Source organism: Panthera leo, chromosome C1, assembly GCF_018350215.1.
Source record: "Panthera leo isolate Ple1 chromosome C1, P.leo_Ple1_pat1.1, whole genome shotgun sequence".
NCBI classification, from domain to species: Eukaryota; Metazoa; Chordata; class Mammalia; order Carnivora; family Felidae; genus Panthera; species Panthera leo.
The window spans coordinates 84,225,522-84,246,755 of record NC_056686.1 but is presented as its reverse complement, the minus strand read 5'-3'; the positions used below and the strand labels follow the sequence as shown (position 1 = coordinate 84,246,755).

The window sequence follows — 21,234 nt, the reverse complement described above, 5'->3', positions numbered from 1 at the left end:
GTAAATCTTTTATCCCTCCCTTGACCAGATGCTCTTTTCTTCTATCCCACTTCTTTTAAAATATTTTCTTTCCCCTCTAAAATCATTTCACAAAACAATCCAGCTACCTCATACAATCCCTCAAATACTAAACACAATAGTAATTTTACATTGAAGTAAGAGTGTGATGTATTTTTTTAAAATGTCTTTTACGTACTTTAACTTTTGATGTTGAAAACAATGCAATGAACAAGGCAAATTCTTTTATAGAGTACTCTTGTAGAGAGGATTCAGAGATGGAAAACATTAAGTAGTAAAAGGTCGAACCAGAAGAAAATGAGATTTGGAGTCAGAGACCTGAGCTCAAGTCCAGGATTTATAGTTGAAGTCTGCTCTCAAGCAAGTCACTCCAAGTTTCAGTTTCCTAATACATAAAATGAGAGATGTGTTGGTGCCACCTGACAGCAGCACTTGGGAGCTCAAATGTGACAATATATGTGAGAGCACTTGGGATGTTATCAAACTGGTCCATCCATTCATCTGTCCATCCATTCAACCTACAAATATTGATTGACCCCTCCCCACCACTATGCAAGAGGCACTTTTCTTCCTGGATACCCACTGGATAAAATAATAGAATACGGTTCCTGCCCTCACAGAAACCAGAGTCTAATGCACGTGAAAAGGGAGAAGACACAGGATAATAAATTCGCCATAACAATAGAAAGCACTTACATGATGCTCACTACAGACAAGTCACTGTTAAAAATGCTTTGCACCTTTTACCTCATTTAAAGCTTACAACATCTTTAAGAACTGGATACCATTGTGTCATATTTTTCGGTTATAAGACCTGAGACTCAGAGAGGTTAGCTATTATATTTAAGGGCAATGACTGAAATTAGCTGAGTTTTTGAACCCAGTAGATTGCCCCAAGCTCTGTGATCTTAAGGGCCACACACTCTGCCTCTGGTAACAAGCATATAATTACCTCTTGTGATGTACACTACTGAAGAAACATTTAGGGTGTGGTTGTAATTACTATGGAGAAACTTCTTAAGTGTGGTGGCCAAGGAAGGCTTTGGGAAGAGTGGACCTTGGAGCCACTTCCAGCATTGAGGCTACTAGAGGTGGTCGGACCTCCAGCTACTAGAGGACAATCCTGAACTAAAGAATGCTGTATTCCACATTCACCATGTACGTCCATATTTGGGCCAAGTGCAGAACTTGTGTGTTGAATGTTGCTAGTTGTAAGTCTTCATGATAATGGCGGCATTAAAAACAATTTAACATGCCTCACAGAACTTGAATATTTTTCATTGGAAATCCTATTTCAGTGCATTCAGATGAAAAACGGCACCCATTGAACATGCAGCGCTCTGACATTTCACAAGACAGAGTACTTCACGGCACAAATAACCTGGAAAAAAATATGCCTGAAAATGCATTTGACATGATTATTAAAACTGTCAGAGTCCTGAGATAAGAAAGAAGTAGTTTTCCTATGTGTTGGTTTTGGGTGCTCACAGCCAAATACAAACTCTTTTTCAGCTCTTTGGCAAGTATTCATCCTTGGGATATTTGTCTGACATTTATCTTTAAGGTTGAAAAAAAGTATATTTTATTTAGTAATGTATTTCTCAGACACCAGCCCACTTCATAGCATTTTCAGGAGACAATGTAAGATATTATTTCATTTTTCTAAAAGAGAGAAGGTTAAAAGAACTGAATGTATGAAGGAGAAAAATAAGCAAAATGAGGAAAGTTCTGACAGATAGGAAAGTGATGTTCTAATTCTGGCCTCATCATTGATTGAAGAGAACATCTTACCTCAGGGACTTGGTTTCCTCACCTAAAAAGAGAGTCAGAATGGTAAAATGAACATCTAACAAACATCTTATTTGTCCAAGACCCATTGTTCCTTCTTGTGATAGTATCTTGAATTTTCATGAAGAACTGTCCACTCCTGCAGTCAAAGCTGTAATTTAGGTGTTCAGTCCTCTCCAGGTCAACTAGGGGAGTGGGGATGGGGCGCCAAGTGAAAACAAATGGAATAAATTCCCCAAGAATTGGAATTTTGAAGGGAGTGATTGCAAGATGGAAAACTCTTGATGTTGATTCATGGCAGCTGCAGAGAGAACAGCAATTTCTTTTGGTCTTTCAATTCTCAGAAGTGACATGTTCTTTTCCTTTGAGAAGTATGACTTTCTTCTTTCTTCTGTTTCTTTGAAAATTTCCCATATCCTTTAAAATAAATTCTTGCCTCTGTCTCTCTCCCTCATCCCCTCTCTCTTTCTTTCATAAATTTAGCCAGAGTCCACGTCTGTGGCTGCAACCAAAAACCCCTAAATAATACAAAGGGATCACAAGACACTTATTAACTTAAGGATTAACTTAAGAACTTAAAAAATAACACCTAACAGTATTCTCTGGCAGGAGATAATTTGTAATTGGGTTTTACATTTTCTACTATCAATGACTTTTGCCCACCATGGTCCCTTGTGGTTCCCTACCAGGGCATGATAAAAGGTGACTTACCCAGTTCTAGTGAGTCCCATTCCACAGGAATATACATTTGCTCTGAGAGTAGTGGTAATCCCAAGATATCCCATAGTGGTGACAGCAGGAACCAAACAAAAAGTTGCATTGTGGAGCTTTGCTATGGGTGTGCATTGACATACTGATGTGTTGAGAATGGGTTACAACTACCCCCCAAAATACTTATATTTTAGGGGTATGGCAGGGTCTGTGCAAGTCCTTCAGTGCACGTTGCTTCTGTTTGTAAGCATTCTGGTTAGGGTGGAGCATCATATAACAGCATGCCCAGAGAGCTGCAAGCCATCAGAAATCGATGTTCCACCCCAATGCACTGAACATGGCCAAGAACTGGAAACCAACTGGACATGCCATCCAGACAGTCAGTGGCAGAGCATGTGAGCCACAGACTTTCTCACCCCAACGTAACTTTCATGGGGTGAAAATGCCCTAAACACACTCATACACATTTTGGAAATAAGAGCACCATTTTTGTTTTGACATATTTGATATAAAAATTTTAATTGGATTTAAAATATCCAAGCGATCACAAGAAGGGTGCCTGGGTGGCTCCGTTAGTTAAGCATCCTACCCTTGATTTCAGCTCAGGTTGTGATCTCATGGTTCGTGAGATCAAGCCCCTCTTCAGACTCAGTGCTGACAGCACAGAGCCTGCTTAGGATTCTATCTCTCCCCCTTTCTCTGCCACTTGTGTTCACGCTGTCTCTCAAAAATAAATAAATAAGCTTTAAAAAAGTGACCACAAGTAGTTTACACGTTACTTTGGTCAATGAAAGCAGAGTTGTTGGATTTGTCCAATCTAATTTCAAATGTTGTTATATTTTCAATGCTTGTAAAGCAATGATTTTAGATTTGTAACAGCTACTTGTGCAAAGATTTTCTTCAGTGGTAACTATCACAAAGTTAGAGAGATCAAAATTAAAAATTTTGATCAGAAAATGTATGTATCCATTCCTTGTTACAAAAATCATATTTTTGGAAGTAAGCTCAAGTTTCTCATTAAAAAAATTGAATGGATTTTATTTGGAAGTTTTATATTTAATGTATTCCCCTAAAATTTGATTTGTCTTCATGATTACACACCATAAAAATATAATTAATTTTTCCCACTAAGTTTTCTGTAGCTGCCCTTAATTTTCTTTTACTTTACCATACTGTGCTGTATTAATACATTGTTTTATGTATGAAAAGTTTGAGAAATACATGAACATAAATTGACTATTCCTTTTCTTTCAGTGTCACACTGGGTAAAAGGTTTTCTACTATCTTACTGGTAAGTAACAAGCAACAACTAATTAAAGTATAAGATAGAGCCAACAACTCAATATAAAAATCTTGCCATCATCTTGGATTTATTCATGCCTTTCATCCCTTACATTTAGTCTCCAAATCCTTTTGAATTTCCAGTGAAATGTTGTTCTTTCATATTTGTGTCTTCCCTATTTCCATTGGCATCAATTAATGCCTGGTTTCCTGCAAAAGTTTGCTCTGTCCCTCAAGCTCTTTTTGCCATACAACACCCCTCTAAATAAAAGATCTACCAGACACTCTTTATCTTTGTTGAACAGCCTCATTTCCCCCTCTGCAGACTGTGTCCTCTCTTCTGATGAACTTGTTTGAGCCATACTTGGACCATGTTCACTCTGCCTCTGAACCCTCTCACATGCTGTTCCCATCTCCTGGAATACACATACATCTCACATGCTCTTCTAGACCTCTGTCTGAACAACAGTGGACCTTATTTTGTACTGCACAATGTAGCACTTGATTATGACCTTGATTATTTTATTTGATATATTTTAATCTAAAATTGTATTCCCACCTGTAGGAGTGAATTGGAGGAATGACATATGTCATATTTCTTCTATCCATCCTCTCCATTACATTTTTGCTCTCACTATTTTGTTCAATTCTTAATGAAGAATTATTTCTATGATGTTATAATAGCTTCTGGGTCAATTTCCCTGGCTTTGTATCTTCATTTTATAATCAACTATTCATTTTTTAAAATTAATAAAATGTTTATTTATTTATTTTGAGAGAGAGATAGAGATAGAGATAGAGAGCAAGCAGGGAGGGTGCCGAGGGAGAGGGAGAGGGTGAGTCCCAAGCAGGCTTTGCACTGTCAGCATTCAGCCCAATACCAGACTTGAACCCACGATCCGTGAGATCATGATCTGAACCGAAACCAAGAGTTGGATGCTTAACTGGCTAAGCCACCCAGGAGCCCCTATGATCAACTCTTTAATTTTGATTTTAATTTTATTTCTCCCAAAGTACAATTTTGATCATGTCACTTATTTGCTTAAAAACGCTGCAATGTTCTCCAGTCTCTTGGCTGGCATTTAAGGGCTTCTTTGGTCTGGCCTCCACCAATCTTTCTGTCTAAGCCTCCACTGTCCCCTGTGTAGACCCAACATACAATCCTTGGTATAGTGTTTTGTACATTTCAAGACTTTAGTGAATGCTTTTTGAATAAGTGAATTCCATAATTTTTAGTCTCCCCTACAGTGATTGGTATAACCCTGGAACAATAAAGATTCTGAGTAAGTGCTTTCATTAATTTAGGCTTTTATGATTTATGATCCTGCTGGGATAAGCACACACTCTCTCTCCTTTCTCTTCTCTCTCAACACTTTCAGCACATTGGCAATTTTCACAGGAAGTGTGAAAAGTGTCTGACACACAAATAAGAATCTATTTTAATTAGTCCAGAATGACTCCTGTTTTCTCAATCCTTCTGTAATTACCCTTTGATTGCATACATTTTTTATAATAATAAGTCCAACATGAGAATTTTGAGCCTCCCTCTGAAGCTACGGAGAAATGTGCTCCAATCAAGCAGATCTGCATCCTCTGATTTCTTCCCAGTGTGTAGCCAACCATGCGCTCTTGTAAATACTGCATCTGAAATTCTCCTAAATTCTACTGAAGACTCACTTTCCCTGTGAAGTTTTCTAGCCTTGTCTCTAGGCTTTAGGAGCTCCAAAAATTTTCTAGAATCCAAATGTTAGTGGTCTTTTTTTTTCTCTGAGCACCTGTGCACTTAAGTGCCTCTTGAATGTATCTTTCCATCTATCTTGGTTTCCTTGGCTATTCAACTCCTCTGTAGACTGGGAATTTCATTTTATTTGTCATAAAAAACTAAAAGTTTTCTCTGTTCCCTCTTAATTTGAATGTCATGATATAATCATTATGTTTTTTTTTATTGAGGTGTAATTGACATATAACATTAGATTAGTTTCAGGTATACAATGTAATGATTCGATATTCATATGCGTTCCAAAGCAATCACTGCAATAATTCTAATTAACATCCATCCCTATACATAATTAATTTTTTTCTTGATGAAGAATCTTAAAATCTACTCCTTAGCAACTTTCAAATATGCAATATTTCAAATATTCCATCCAGTATTATTAACTACAGTCACCACACTTATGTTTTATAAACAATTATAAGAAAAATTAGGACAGGAGTTCAAAAGATTTTAGAAAAAATTATTAAAAGACATGGGAACCAATGTAAGATGATGTAAAGCAGTGGTTCTTAACTTTTGCTGCCACTCACACCCCTTTTATCCTTACAGTGTGCTCTCGAACACTTATGAAAAGAGCTAAAGCAATAGAGTTCTTAAAATTAAGATGTTGCATAACTTTAAACTAAAACAAATAGAATTACAGTTTAATTTCAAAGTAATATATAAACTACATGAAAATTATATACTTAAAATAATTTTTACCCCTTTAGTTAATTACATCTTTGATAAAAATTTGTTCATTAGTAATTGGAAAATAGGTATATTAATTCTGGACTTTGTTCTGGTGTACAAAATTAATGCAAAGTTGATTTCACACAGGTATGGAGTCACAAGTGACAGATCTTTGCAAATGTGGAGATGGTTCTCATAAACTCTAGAATCCTTAGATTCATTGGTTCACCCTTTAGATTGAATTATATAAGTTACTGATTTGTAATTGAGTAAACTATTATTTCATCAATTGTTTGTCTTTTGTAGATCTCAGGCATTGGAAACATCTGGTTCTTTGGTTTACATCCATCCCTTCCTCTGAGGTAGGACCTCTTCTCCAAATACAAGCCAATATGTTGTCCTGAGGCATGGAGGCATTTACTGTCACAGAATTCACCACATATTGGTTATGGAGTGAGCACATGACTGAAGTGAGTCCTATCATGTATGATACCCTATGGTCTGCCAGTGGATATTTGCCCAGAGATGGTCATAAAACCAATAGGAGCCTATCAGAGTACCCTCCCAGGGGCTTTCTAACTAGAGTCAGAGGGAAATGTTCCCTTTCACCCCTTTTTGGTAGCAAGGCTGTGACAGTGTAAGTCCCAAGCTGCCCATGGTCCCGTTCCTTCTGCCAAATGAAGAAAGTCTCCTAGTAGTAGAAGAGAATAAAGTTGACATGAAGGGAGAAGAAGGTACAAAAGATACAGATTCCTGAGAGTTTTGAGTTCTTGAATTCAATGGCCACAAAGACAGCCGCAACACAAGCTTCTCTGAGATTCAGCTATGTGAGTTGATAATCACCTCCTTTCCAAGCCACTTGTGCCTGTTGCTTTTCTTTGAGTTCCTGTCACTTATAACCCAAAGTTTCTGTGTAATACACACTCTATAAGATTGATACTAATGATATTGTAAGAGCATTTCTCTGGGAATAAAGTATGAGGTGTTACTAGTCAGTGTCTAACTGATTTCCAGCCATAATCCTACCATGCCATCATCCTGAAATGTATCCTAATATACTACAAATTAAACCTCAACACAAGTTGTTTACCACTGCATAATTTGCTGCCACCCACAATTTTCAGGAAGAAGTGATGACAAAGGTGTCCATGAACCCCTCATATACAGTGATTGTGGAGCTTCACTACTTGCAACTATGCACATCTTGTCTTTGTACACGACTCACTGGGGTTAACTGGGATTGACAAATATTGATTCGCGAACTTCAGATCATGTGATGGACCAGCACATGTGAGATGATGATAGAATAAAGTATGGGGTACTGACAATTTAAAAGAATCGAGATATGCAGTATTGGTCTAATTTGCATTTTAGATAACTTAGCTTCCATTCAATTTAGAAAGTCTAGCTCTTCCAGGAAAAGCTTCTTGCATCCCAAGAAAATGATCTCACACCTGAATAAGAGCTTCTTTTAAACAGGGCTAAATTTTCCTTTTGTAAAGCGAAACTGCATATTTATTCTATAGGAGAAGAAAGAAGTCACCTTGGAGCAGATCTCTGCTTTGAAAAGGGTTGGCATGGGGAAATGTAAATTGAATAGGACTCACTATCCTTAGAGAAGGGTATCATACTTTTGTTGCCAGGGGACTACTTTTCTGTTTTCTTTGATATGTTGACAGATGAATCAGTTTTATAAAAAGCTAGGGTCTTTGTGGAAGAAAAGACCCAGACCCTGACCCCAATTTAACAATTAAGGGTGAAAAAAAATCAAAATTAAGGGCAACTCTCAAGGTGACCTATGGTGTCCCTAAACAAGAGATCTTCTGGCAGGAGGAGACATAAAGACTCTCAAGAGGAACTCGCCAGAAGGAAAAGTATTTCTGGTTTCATGACCCGAATCTAGAATGATAGGACCCAAGAATTGTTAAGGAAGAGCTAGTTCTGGAGGGATATGTAACTAAGTTTGGAAGTCCCTCTGGACTTGGCCCTGGCATGGTGCTGTGCTTTGAGAACAGTGGATGTGTGTAGGATTGTGAAATGAGAAAACTCTTGCTTAGTCTCCAAGTGGGCAATGCTGCAGACTGTGCAGGATTCCAAGTCACCATGAGAATCTCAGCAGCCTGGGGCTAACTTGCATGGGATTGTGGAGGACCAAGATCTGGCAGCAAATGGAGCCAGGATGCCACAGAGAAAGGTAAGGCTTTTGGTTCTCTGTCTTCCAGCATTGTTCCTTCAAACAACAAGTTAGCTTCTGGGGTCCTGGAACCCTCTTCAGCAGGAGTTGGTGAGCCACCATCTCACAGGCCAAATCCAGCCTGGTTTTGTAAATAGTGTTACTTGATTCGTGGATTGGAGGTCCGTATCAGGCTCTGTGCTGACAGTGTGGAGCCTGCTTGGGATTCTCTCTCCTTGTCTCTCTGCCCCTCCCCAACTCATGCTGTCTCTAAATAAGTAAATAAATAAACTTAAAAAAATAATATAAATAGTGTTACTGAAACACAACCACACACAGCCTTTCTGTGTTGTCTATGCCTGTTTTGATATTGCAGTGGCAGAGTCGAGTAGCTGTGACACAAGATTATGTAGCTCACAAAATGTAAAATATTCTCTTGGGTTCTTAATGGAATGCAGTGCTGACCCCTGATATTCAACAGCTTTCAGAATTTCCCTTTACCCCATCTATCCTAATTCTCACTAATTCTAAATTTTAGTTTGACTTTACTCTGAACCCACGTGGTTCATCTTACTGTCTCCAGAATAAACAGTGACATTTTCCGGCATATACCATTTCTCACCAATCGCTCTCATGGCAGAGTTCTTAAACAACCCTCTATCCCACTGAAATATCTGTCTTGACTCTTTAATGTCATATCTGTGGATGTGAATTCACAGAGCACAGTGAATTTGTGACATGACTTCATATACACAGGAATAATGCAGACAGAACAATGTATGGTTTATTTTTCACAAAAGATTTGACAGAAATTAAAAATATTCCTTAATATGCCATAAAATACAGTAGAGAGAATTTTAATGTAATATTTAAATTTTAGACATCCATTTGCCTTTGTAAATACTATTCAGAGGAAATTTTAAACCTTCAAATGTCATAAAATGGCAAAAGCCACATTATACAAATATCTTTAATTTGTTCAATCTGTGCTGAGTTCTTTCAAGGTTATTTAAAATGGCATGCAAATTAGAGTAAATTAACCAATATTTCAGAAAAAGCAGATGGAACCTTGGTCTTAATGCCATTTGAATACTGAAACCAACTGTTGTATTGATTAGAAAGGAAAATTACTAGATTTAATGAAAATAATGTTTTTTTCTATTGCTGATCAGCTGCTCATTGACATCATACACAACTCAATTTTAAAATTTGGGAAAAAATTTAAATGTAACAATTGAAGAAATACTTATTGAAGGGCTATTCTATATATGGTACTGTACCAGGTACTGAAGGGATAGAGATAAATTAGCACAGTTTTGTTCTAAACAAGTTTACACTATACTAAGGTAAGTTATGTGAAATCAAATACTTAGAAAACAGACACTACTCTACACGGTTTTTTTCTCACATGCTTCTTAAAATAATATGAAAAAAAGCTTTTCGTTGTCCATTTTATGTTAGTATCTTAAAATTTAAGGTATGTTTAAATTAGTACAAATGATAAAACTTTGGCATGTTGTAAATATTGATAGTATTAGATAAATCTGTTAGAACATGTGTCCAGTGGAATCTAAATGCCATTGTGATTTGATATCTACCATCATTCATTTATAATATAAGTGAAAAAAAGATGGTTTCAGTAATGGTTACTTAGGTGACTTGACTAACACTTGCTGAGAATAAGCAAAAGAGCTAGACAAAATACAGAAAATATCCTCCTAATAGCATTGAGTATGCAAGAAGTTAGTGAAAAATGACCAATCTTGGACTAGTGAGGGTGAACGCCACAGAAAGGTGAACTAGAGTTGTTGACACTGGGGGCATTTGCTCACGGAGAGGAGGCAACTCAGCCTTCAGTGAAGAGGACTAGGGTGACTGGGTGGGAACACCCAATAACACATCTGGGAGGCAAGCTGTGATTTGGGGCAGATTTTCAAAGATGGGAAATTGAGCATGAGCTCAGCAACTGCCAAAGTTGGCAATAACCTATCCCTGTTATGAGCAAACACCTCAGAGAGCTGAATTCTGGAAGCAGGATGTAAAGATTGCTCTAGGGACCCCAGAGACAGCATAGAGATTCCTCAAACATTGATCCTGTATTTCAAGTGTCCATAGGTAATTGAAGAAGGAGATAAAATCCTTTCTGAAGAAGATATCACACAAAGTGGCAAACTTTGTCTAAAAGATGTTTTTTTTCCAATAAAATTGACCATCAAATAATTTGAAATGTCAATACATATAATAAGTTTGCATGAGCCAGAATCATCAGAAGCAATAGATAGACCCCAAAAAACTCCAAATACTGGATTTCTCAGACACATCCTTGGGTAAAGACACTTATTCTGCTTATGGAGATAAAAGTCAAACTTAAATTTTCTTCAAGGGATTTAAGTGTGCAGATTTGAAGAGGAACTATCTGAAAGTTATATAATTGAAAAATTATACAGATAGGTTTAACAGCAGATTAGACCCTTATGAAAGTATAAGGATGGAAAAAGAAACATGATTAAAATAGCATGAAAGTCAAGAAAACATCAAATATGTCTCTCATGTTCTAAAGTTCTTTCATTGTATTGAAGGAGGGTAAAAAGAGGAAAGAACAATGTATCAGGTGAAGAAAAGTATACGAGGTAGAACAAATAAAAACAACATATGAAAATGGAAGATAAAAGTACATAACATACAATGTATAATGTATATATTACATAATTATTTATACATAATTGAAGGCTTTCAAGTTGACTGTTATTTATTTTAAATATGAGGACTGGTACATCGGATTTAAAAATTAATTATGTCCTATTTACAGAAGATTTTGAAAATTTGAAAAGGTAAAGACAAGAAAGAGAACACCATATAAAAACTTGCCCAAAGAAACTGACACAGCTGTATTAATTTACAATAGAATAAAAAGTTATCAAGTTTTTATAGGAATTAAGCTAGAGGTTTTCAAGATCTCTACATTAAAAGCTAAAATGCTTTAATGAGAGAAATTAAAGTCCTAAATAAATGGAGAGCTATGCAATGTTTATGGAGCAGGACACTCAATATTACAAAATTATCACTTCTCTCTGAAGCTGCTTATAAACTTAAGGCAGTCCCAATAACAATTCCAAAATATTTCTTAGAGGAACTTGACAATTTGATTCTACAATTTATATGAAAAGAATTTTGCCTATCTTGAAAATGATTTGTTAACTAGACATTAAAGTTATTTGTTTTCTCAATTTCTTATGAGTTTATCAAAACATGATTATCAAGACATAGCAAGTTACCAAACTATAACTTATTCATTTAATTAGAAGCACTTTGTCTATCAAAACAATTTTATTTTTTATTTAAAAAAATTTTTTTAAGTTTATTTATTTTGAGAGAGGGAGAGTGAGACAACAGGGGAGGGTCAGAGAGAGAGAGGTAGAGAGTGGATCCCAAGCAGGCTCTGCACTGTCAGCACAGAACATGATGCGGGGCTCGAGCTCACAGACCTTGAAATCATGACCTGAGCCGAAATCAAGAGTCAGAGGCTTAACTAACTGAGCCACCCAGGTGTCCTTATCAAGTGAATTTTAAATAATATAGTACAGTAAAAGGAATTCTATAAAATTAGAAATTATTTATTTTTAGAGTTTGCCCATTAACTTCAAGTAAAAACTTATATGTTTGTGCCAAATCAATTTTCAATGCCACTCAGAGTATTTAAAATATAAAACAAATGAACAGAGAAATGGACATGAGAATTATTACACACAAATGGATTAATAGTTTTTAATGGTTAAAAGTGATTACATTTACAGTTACGAATTTGAACAGCACATCACCCCATGAAGTTAAAATGATCCTAACTAATCGAAGCCAACTGTTTAGATTCATCATATTAAATTCTAGATTGTATCGTGGGATCTGATACATTACAAGAGTCAAGTTGGGTGAAAATTATATCTGTCTTTTGTAAGGTTGAAAGAATGGTACACTTCTCATTCTCTGGAACTATGTTGAGCAGCTATGTAGATGAGCCTGACTTAATGTACTGGTTGACGAGAATCACGTAGACCTCTTGTGTCAGTCAGTCAGTCCCTAGCCAAACAGACACAGAGCCACCCAGGTCATTGGCATCTGATCACAGACCCACGAGAGAACCCAATTCAAATTGTCAAACCGCAAAATTGTAAGCAAAACAAATGGTTGCCACTAAATTTTGGAATGATTCATTTTACAGCAAAAGCTATTTCAGTTGGAATGATTTTGCCTGGGATTCTGTATACAAAATCTTTCTTCTTTCCCAAGTCTGCTTGCAGCTTTTTAAATAAGTTCCTTTCTGCTTAAATTAGCTAGGAAGGGTCTCTGTTGCTTGCACCTAAGAACTCTAATACACGTGGAATAAGATAGGCTTTTGATATTCTAGTGCATTTTTTCATTTCCAGTAGTTTATATAATCTCATGACCCATTCTTTTATTCAGAATAGCTAATCTATTATATCCTAACTTATTTGGAGAACAGATATAATATATTGCAGTGAAACAAAAAGGAGGTTCTTGGTATAGAAAAGAAATTTAGAATGAGTAAGAAAAAGTGTCTCATTTCCCCTGACTTCTCTATCCTGCTTGGCACTCCTACCAAGCCCAGAGAAAGATTCTATGGTCTTGGAGAAAGAAAAAAAATTAGAAATGGAGCAAAGTGAGCTTATTTATTGGTGGATCTCAATGAAGAGGCTGAGCTCTGACCCCTTGCACCTAGACTGACACTTACGAGGTTATAGGTTAATAAAAACTCACATGGGTTGGCAATCTGGGAGCAGACTTTACCTGCAAAGCTCAGAGGGGTATTAAAATTTCAGCATTTCAATAGTCAACCCAGGAGCAGTAAAAGTGTGCATAAGATGGGTCTAAAGAAATGAGTCCGACAGTCTCATACAGTCACCCAGAAATTGCCAATCCCTCATGTTACTGAGGCACAAGGGTAAACTTGTGTATCAGGGAAGGCATAAAACTGCCGTTTCTCAGTCTATGAATTGCAGGAGGAATCAATGGCTTTCATTTGTCCAGGACAGCTCAGACATGGCAGAAGAGCAAGCAGGTCTCCAGAGGCCTCATGTTCTTCTTATACAAGGGACAGCCCAGCCATAACCAGCATGGCTTCTTTATCCAAAAGGAGGGCAAAAGCTCTAACTGTGTGGGGGGCTGGGTAATGTAGTTTTAAGGTGGGCACATTGCATTTCCCAACAAAATCACAATTCTGATATTTGGGTAAGCAATTAGCAGTTTCTGTCAAGTGTGCAGGCAATTTGTGAACTCTAAGCAAGAAATAAATGTAAGACAAAGTTTTTATATTTGTAAAATATGCTTTCTTTGAATCAATATCAGATGTATTTACTGCCAACAGGATATAAAATTGGAAGAAAAATTAAATGTTACCTAATTCAATCTAGGAACTGGATGCAGGATTTTTTTTCTTTAGCATTCTGACATGTTTACTAGCCTCTACTTTATAATTTCTAACATTAGGGCTAGAAAAGCATCTGGGTAATGACTTATAACATAGCTTAGCATATTTTTAAGAAAACATACCTGTGAGAACCAAAAAATAAATGGTGAAATCGTGAAAACACATAACATTGGAAATGTTAGAAAGTTTTCATTAGAACCAGGGTGAAATTACCATTAACGGAGAAAAGTTATTAGTACTTTACTTACACTGTATTGCTTTGTCTCAGGAAATCAAGTAATTCTTCCCATTTGAAAGATGGAAAGAAACTAAATTCTTCTTTAATTGCATGGCTCCTGGCTAAAGCAATAGTTTTTGGTTTTTTTTGTTTTGTCTTGTTTTTACAAACCAGGAAACTGAGAGGCTATACCATTTCTTTGAAATTGCTACTTTTTATATAACTGTCCCCATAGTCTTATATTCCTTAGGAGACTACAACTCCCAAAATGCAACAGGGAGAGATTTGCAATGGTGCACTGCGTCCTAGGAAACCAATTCCCCAAAGTAAAATACTGTGAGCAGAAACAGGAAGTTGAAAAAGCCTAGATAAAAGTGCATGCTGAGGACTGCAGTTTTTTCCTGGATTTGATTACCTTATTATGGGAGAGAATCAGACAGCTCCTGCACAATGACAGCAGTATAGTAGCCATGCACTTATACTAGCCCTCCCTTCCTTCATTCATTGAGCAAATATTTACTGAACATCTATCACAAGCAAGAACGGACTAGGCATAGGGAATACAGCTGTAAACAAAAAGACTAAGTCCTTGCCCTTCAAGAAGCTACATTCTAATGGAGGGATAAGGACAAATACGAAAATAAATATAGCATGTATTGAAGGTGATGGAGTAAAAAGTAAAGAGATGCTAGAAGAAAGGCGGGGCTGAATGAGGAGTCGTTTACATATGGGTACCAGGGAAGGTGAATTGAGAAAGTACATTTGAGTAGGCAGTTTACAGAAAGACACCCAGTGGCCCAGGTTAGTTTGTATGCTGAGAGGAAGCCAGAGCACTTTGCACTTGCCAATTCCCTCTCTACCTGGCATGTTCTTCTTCTCTAAATTACCTGCATGTTTTCTCCCTCCGCGTCTTTAGCTCTCAGGATGAGAAAGCAGATCATCTGTACACAAAGAAGAATCAGAGCACTGATAATAGGTTTCTCAAGAAGAAATGGAGAACGTCTGTCTTCAGTTTTTGGAATCTGAGATAATGATGTTTTTGTTTCATAAATCATAAACTTAAGTTTTTGCAACCCAAAGCACTGCTAAATGATAGGGCTAGGAAGTGGTGTATTCAAAGCCACCACCTGCGGGTCTTTGTAAACCTCTGAAGGCACTAATGTTTTCCTTTTGTAGGGCTTCCATGCTGCATAACCACAGGGAACACTATTCATAGTGTATTCTATGTCCTGACCAGAAGTGTGCAGCAAGACGGCTCTCTGCCCACTGCATTATTATGCAATGACACAACAAAGACAGAAAAAGCCATACACAATTTGTCCTACATTTACAATTTGTCACTCTCTCACTTCTCTTCCCCGTAGCACTTGGTATTTATTTTCATGATCCATTCTAGCACCTGTGGTATAATTGTTTATATGCATATTGGGACTTCTCATTAGGTCGAAGGTTACTTGAGGACATGCATAGACTATTAGTCATCCTCGGTCATTCCTCGGTCTTAGATAAATCATTGATAAGTTACTCAATAAATTTAAAATTTAGTTAAGCCTTATTTCCTTTTTTTTTTTTTTTGGTCCACATATTTCTGAGTCTAAAACATGTGACAGAATATAATTAAGCATCAATGGCCAAAACAGCTTCAAAACAGTTGTGTCCACTTATTCAAAGCATGCTTGTGAATGGCCTTTCATCTGAGTTAAGTAGCCATTCTTTTAAAAGAAGATGACATTGTAATTGTAAAACCATACATCTGGCCAGACACAGACGGTCCATTGTTTTCCCAAGGCCAACTAAAGAGCTTTTCAAGTTGTTTGTTAAAACCATTGGAAGTAGAGTGTTTGAATTCAGTTTTGGCAACAAGAGGTATGAGGCAAAAAAAAAAAAAAAATGCACCAAAAATTTTAATGGTTCCTTTTCTAGGCATCTTATATTCTTTATTCAAAAAACATATGCTCAATTAATAAGTATTTAGTACATAAAATTTAACAAATCTAGGAAAACACAGAACAGTGCACTATATTACAATTATTAACATATTAGTATATATACTCTTTATACTTTGTTAGATATTTGAGTTATCAAATGTTCTTTATCATAAACACTATTTTTGCAATTATTTCTTTAGAATTAATTATAGGAATAAGGAGGGGTTTGATTATCTAGTAGATTGAAAACACAGTACATGGTTCTTAGAAAGTTTGATGTGCTCACAATTTTGGATGAACAAATACCATATGAAGTTATCCAGCCTCCTAAAGTCACTGTGGTGACCGGAGTCTGTAAGGCAGTGGCTGTAACAAGCTTTTGGCTTTAACAAGACAAAGCCCAGTGGATCTCAGCAAGTACAGTCCATTCATTCTATTGTACCAAAAATGATACAATGGGCATAGCAGGCAAGGCCAGTGGAGATGGGTTTGAACATCAGGAATTATATCATTATGAAGGGCTTTTTAATTATCTTTTTGGTACTGGTAGGTGGAATCAAATTTGCTCTCTTTATTTGATTCTTATCTAGAACTTCAGGCCAAAACTTTATAATATAAAGACAGATAAGAGTCACATAGCTCTCAGAGCCCTACTGCATGAGATTCTAACTTAAATGTGGAAGGCCAGGCATAAGTAGTTGCAACTTGGATTGCAAACCCAAATTCTATTCTTTTTTACCCTGTTTTGAACTTCATTCAGGGTCAAGAAGGGACCCTTTTTGCAGAAGGGCTAAACCCTTAAGGTCTTGTTCTGAGTCTCTTAACTTCATCAGTAGTGGGCTCATGCTGGCTATGGGTTGGTTTTTAATTTCATATGTTCTATTTCTGTTTTGTATATCAGGGACCCAAAGTTTAATGTTTTAGTAAGCTTGGGCTGCAATAGCAAAATAACATAGAGTGGCTGGTTTAAACAGAAGAAATTAATTTTCTCATAGTTCAGAAGTTTAGAAGTCCAAGATTAATGTCCAGCAGACTCAAATCTGGTGAGAGCCCTCTGTTTGAGATATGGACAGGCTACCTATTTCTGTGCCCTCTCATGGTGGAGAGAGAGGGGGAAGGGGAGAGAGAGAGAATGAGAGAGAGAGAGAAAACTCTCTGATGTCTCTTCTTATAAGGCATTAATCCCATAAGATCAGGAACTTGCCCTTATGACTTCATTTAACCCTAATTACTTCCTTATTCCAAATTACTTCCTTGGTCACCTGGATGGCTCAGTTGGTTAAGTGGCTGAGTCCTGATTTTGGCTCAGGTCATGACCTCAGGGCTTGTGAGTTTGAGCCCTGCATGGGGCTCTTGCTGACGGTGAGGAGCCTGCTTGGGATTCTCTCTTTTCCTCTCTCTCTCTGTCCCTCTCCTGTTCTCTCTCTCTCTCTCTCTGTCAAAATAAATAAATTAACTTTAAAAAACCCACAAAATCCAAATTACCTCCTATTCCAATATAGTCACATTATGAGTTAGGGCTTCAATATGTAAATTTTGGGGAGACACAATTCAGTCTGTAGAATTTGGGTTCTATCACAACAGGATTTAACAACATCATAAAAGGGGGACCAAAGAGATATTTTTTAGATTCAGAGACAGAATGAAGTCGATACAATTATTATAATACCTGATAGACTGAAAAGGAATATAAACAGGCTGTAATTTGGGCAGTGTCTCTAGGAATCAAGTTTGCTTAGATTTTCCAGGGGAAACCAGATTGCTTTGGGGATAAAAAGTGCAAATTGGAAATTAAAGCAAGGATGGAAGTGGGTGAAAAAACGAACAATAAAGTAGTTTCCTTTCTGAAAGGGTTAAAAATTTTAATGACCAGGTTAGAATTTTGGAAGTGACAAAGTTATAAGTAATGAAAGAGAAAAGAAGATAAACCCAAATCAAATAGCTCCCAAAGATGACATTTCAAAAAAGAGGAGATTATATTCATTAATAAATCAGAAAGGATGGCTAAAGCCAAGTGTGACATAACCTAAGAGAATCAAGGCAACATGTTGGAAAGCAAATGACTCTCAGGAGGAATCAGATACAGGAAATTATTGGGAGGCACAACCTCAAAACTACAAGGATAGAATCCGGGATAAGAATGATTGAGCAATCATCTCCCTATGGTGGAAAACATGGCAGAGCAACATATTACGTGGGGAATAAAACAGTGAGTGAATTTTCATAATAATTGTAGCATGCCTTTGGAACTAACCTTATTAATTTTTCACCCAATTAGATTTTCTGAAATCCATTCCATTTTCCCAGAAGGACACAGAATTTTTGTATTTAGGAAGTGGGTTTATGAGGGTTGAAGCTGATCCATTCCAATAAATTCCTGATGCCTTCCTCCAGAAGGATACAGATGGATTCTTTGTTAGATATAGATTATATAGACAGATATTTATATTTGCTTTTAAATTTTATTCTGCCACTACTTTTATATTTTATTCTGCCACATTGAAATGTTAATACTTGCTCATTGGTTAATTTTAAAAGTTGAGATGCAATAAACAGACTGTTAAATATTCTCACCACATAAATAATTATTCACTGAAGAATCAATAATATGATTGTGTTTATAAAGAAGAAAACATTATGTTATACCATTTTATTTTTGCTAATCAAAGGAGAATATTCTGAAGAACAATTTCATATAAATTATCTTTTCTCACTCCCTATTATTTATTTATTCAAAATTTTGTTCAAAATCTTTATTTTGGTTTATGTTTTTGAATAATAGTTATTTAACAGTTGTCATATTTCTCAGAATTTTTTAAATTTCATATTTTATTAGCTGACAAGATTTATTTAGTATGTTAAATAAAAATATACCTTTGTCCTATCATTAAGATACTTTCAGATTCTTAATTGAACGTACAATTTGCTATTCAAATCCACTTTTTTCTTTAAGTCATTCTGAGGGTTTTCTGACTTTCTCTTTTAATTTAAGCTAATTTCTAGGCTGGATTCGGCACCATTTCTGGAATTTCTTTTCCTCACATTTTTAGTTAATTACATTGTTTCTTATAGCACACATCCTGCATTTTCTTAAATATAGTTCTTATTTTGTTGGAATATATCCCAAAGTAATTTTTTTTCCCAAAAAGAGTTCTGAGATAAACCTTCTGTCTAAACTTTTTCAATGAATTTTTTTTTAAATATTTGATTTATAATTCAATGTATATTGTTTTAAAACCATTTTCCTTTGGAAGTGTGGAAATGGTGTTTTATTGGAACTTTGGAATCACTGCTCCATGCAGTGTTGCTTATGACCAATGATAGTTCTGGTTCTTTTGTTGATGTTGTGAACAGGGTCACATCCCTCCAATATTCATATGTTGAACCTCTAAAGCTCAGTGTGACTATATTGGGAGATAGGAACTTTAGGGAGATAATTAAGGTAAAAGTAAGTCATAAGGTTGGAACCCTAATCTCATATGACTGATATCTTTATAAGAAGAGCGACAGACACCACAGATCTCTCCTTCTTGTACACTCAGAGAACAGGCTATGTGAGGACACAGAGAGAAGATGGTGTGTACAAGACACGAAGAGAGACTTTGCCAGAAATCAAAACTGATGGACCTTTGATCTTGAATTTCTAGATTCCTGAACTATGAGAAAATAAATGTCCTTTGTTTAAGCCACTCAGTCTGAGGTATTTTGTTATGGCTGTCTGAGCTGACTAATATAGGTAATTTTTTCCTTAGCATTTTCAATTTTTGCAACAGTATGGTTTTTTTTTATGTCAGAAAAATATTTATTGAGCACCTGTTATGTGCCATGGTATTTTTTTTATATTAACTTGTTTTATTTTTTATTTCTTTTAAAATTTACATCCAAATTAGTTAGCATATAGTGCAACAACGATTTCAGGAGTAGATTCCTTAGTGCCCCTTACCCATTTAGCCCATTCCCTCCTCCCAGAATCCCTCCTGTAACCCTCAGTTTGTTCTCCATATTTAAGAGTCTCTTATGTTTTGTACCCCTCCCTGTTTTTATATTATTTTTGTTTCCCTTCCATTATGTTCATCTATTTTGTCTCTTAAAGTCCTCATAGGAGTGAAGTCATATGATTTTTGTCTTTCTCTGACTAATTTTGCTTAGCATAATACCCTCCAGTTCCATCCACATAGTTGCAAATGGCAAGATTTCACTCTTTTTGGTTGCCGCGTAATGCTCCATTATATATATGTACCTCATCTTCTTTATCCATTCATCCATCGATGGACATTTGGGCTCTTTCCATACTTTGGCTATTATTGATAGTGCTGCTATAAACATGGGGGTGCATGTATCTCTTTGAAACAACACACCTGGGGCGCCTGGGTGGCGCAGTCGGTTAAGCGTCCGACTTCAGCCAGGTCACGATCTCGCGGTCTGTGAGTTCGAGCCCCGCGTCAGGCTCTGAGCTGATGGCTCGGAGCCTGGAGCCTGTTTCCGATTCTGTGTCTCCATCTCTCTCTGCCCCTCCCCCGTTCATGCTCTGTCTCTCTCTGTCCCAAAAATAAATAAAAAACGTTGAAAAAAAAAATTAATAAAAAAAAAAAGAAACAACACACCTGTATCCTGTGGATAAATGCCTAGTAGTGCAATTGCTGGGTCATAGGGTAGTTCTATTTTTAGTTTTTTGAGTAATCTCCATGCTGTTTTCCAGAGTGGCTGCACCAGCTTGCATACCCACCAACAATGCAAAAGAGATCCTCTTTCTCTGCATCCTCGCCAATATCTGTTGTTGCTTGAGTTGTTAATGTTAGCCATTCTGACAGGTGTGAGGTGGTATCTCATTGTGGTTTTGATTTGTATTTCCCTGATGATGAGTGATATTGAGCATTTTTTCATGTGTTGGTTGGCTATCTGGATGTCTTCTTTGGAGAAGTGTCTATTCATGTCTTTTGCCTATTTCTTCACTGGATTCTTTGTTTTTTGGGTGTTGAGTTTGATGAATTCTTTATAGATTTTGGATACTAACCCTTTTTCTGATATGTCATTTGCAAATATCTTCTCCCGTTCTTTCAGTTACCTTTTAGTTTTGCTGATTGTTTCCTTCGCTGTGCGGAAGATTTTTATTTTGATGAGGTCCCAGTAGTTCATTTTTGCTTTTGTTTCTCTTGCCTCTGGAGACGTGTTGAGTAAGAAGTTGCTGTGGCCAAGATCAAAGAGGTTTTTGCCTTCTTTCTCCTC

General features: G+C 36.5%; 1 long non-coding RNA gene across 1 annotated transcript in view; it reads left to right on the top strand.

Moving 5' to 3' along the window:
• The window catches only part of LOC122228123, a 50,653-nt gene extending 43,481 nt beyond the window's left edge, over positions 1 to 7,172 (top strand). The window contains exons 7-9 of the long non-coding RNA XR_006206435.1: positions 3,772 to 3,808; positions 5,047 to 5,081; positions 6,554 to 7,172. This is a non-coding gene — a long non-coding RNA (uncharacterized LOC122228123). The remainder of the gene's footprint in view (positions 1 to 3,771; positions 3,809 to 5,046; positions 5,082 to 6,553) is intronic.
• The last annotated feature ends 14,062 nt before the right edge of the window (positions 7,173 to 21,234 follow it).